Here is a 1,858-nt window from a genome sequence, read left to right as displayed (position 1 = left end):
CTTGAGAAGGGGTGGAGTCTGGCCTGTCCATCAGGACTCGGCTTGATGACCTCATTTGGAGGCACCACAGAGATAGACAGCTGACTGGAGGTCAGGCACACACTCTCTGTCTTCCTGATGACAGGACACATGGAGCTATGCTAGAGCCCTGGAGCTGGAGGAGCCACGTGGAGACCCACACCAGCGTTGAGAGGCTTCCACCACCACTGGATCCACAAGACTTCCCACCTATTGGCCTGTGATCTTCCTGCACTCAGCGTCATTGCATGTGTTGTGTGAGTCTGAAAAGGAGCTTATAGACTGGTATCAGACATATGGGCTAATCTTGGACTTGTGGACTTGATCTGGACTGGGCTGGGATGTGTGCTCAATATACAATTGCTCTTGCATATAAAGCTCTTTCTTATACACATAGGAGTGTCTATGAATTTGCTTCACTTGTCCACCCAGACTCACACAACGTGGGGCTTGCTTTTGTGAAAATTACAGTGGGACTTCCAGCAAGATGGCGGCCTAGGCAGACAGGCTATGCAGACCCGCTATGATAAAGACGGGCCAGAGCTAATGAAACACAGGCGGGTGATAACCCTGGGCCTCCAAGCTTTAGAGGAGAGCACAGAGAAGTGGGCTGGACAGTGACTAGGAAAAAAAGCTGAGCGCAAAGAGACAGTTGAGTTGTCGGATAGCCTGACGCAGCACAGCCGATGGGCACTTGTGCATGCAACCTCCGCTTGAGACACAGCCTGGGCACCAGTGGCTAAAGTGAGAAAGGGCATGGCAGCCCCTCTCTCAACCACCCACACTCTGCAGCCCAACCCAGGCCTGCCCTGCCCGAGGTTGGAGGTCCGCCCTGTGGAATCAGCTCTGGGTACAGCCCCCCCACCCTCGCCCCTCCAGGCTGGAGGAGCATGAAATGCCCTCATCAGACCAGCAGACCACAGGCAGTGCCTGGCCACCCCTGCCCACAGATCACCACAGCCAGCCGCCCTGCCCACAGCTGCCCTCTGGGCCCGAACACCTTCCTTTCCAGAAACAAGCACCGGGACCTGAGCCAGCAGGAACTAATTCCAGATCAGGTGCCCTGACCCCAGAGAACAGACCAAGCTGGCAACAATTCCATCCCAGACTTGGTGTCCTGCCCCCCACGCAGGGCATCACATCTCCCCTCCCCTCCCCCTCCCATTTTCTCTACCATTGTTTTCTATCCTTTCTCTGCTTTGTTTTTCTCTGTTTCTCCTATTTTCTCTGTTCTTCGTTTTTTTCTTTTCCCTTCCCTTTTTTATTTCTCCTTCCTATTTTTTCTTTGCAGTATTTTTTGGATGAAGGGAGGCTGATGTTTGCTTGCTTTTCAACTGCTTGTTTTTCCTTCTTGCTTTCTTTTTCATGTTTTTTGCCCCCTTCTTGTTCTCCGAGGAGACAAAACGGTGCCCGCATGGCCCTGCCACACCTGTACCTCCTGCAGCCCCACATCTGATCACCAACAGACCCTAGACAACAGCCGCCGAACCTGCCCTCTACTGTGCCGCGTGAACAGCGGACAGAGAGCTGCACGCTTCTTCCCTCCTCTGTCCCACCCACCGGGAGACAGGTGGTCAGTGCGGAAGACCACACGCTCTTCAATTAGACACAAACGCAACGACACCACAATGACGCACAGACAATAGACAATTTCAGTTCACGTGAAGAACAAAGGAGCCAACACAGGTCCAAAGAGGGCACTAGGACTACCTGAGAAGAGATTTCAAAAGCATGACATTTAGATGCTGGTCCTGTATCTGTCCTAGGTCACTTGGAGGCAGCATTGACCGGACGGCAGAGTGGGTTTGGTTTCTGTTGGGGTTGTAGGCAAGATTTGGGG

This window comes from Echinops telfairi, unplaced genomic scaffold, assembly GCF_000313985.2.
Source record: "Echinops telfairi isolate 266 unplaced genomic scaffold, ASM31398v2 ScPeMD7_7412;HRSCAF=8450, whole genome shotgun sequence".
In the NCBI taxonomy this organism is placed as follows: Eukaryota; Metazoa; Chordata; class Mammalia; order Afrosoricida; family Tenrecidae; genus Echinops; species Echinops telfairi.
This window is presented reverse-complemented; position numbering follows the sequence as displayed.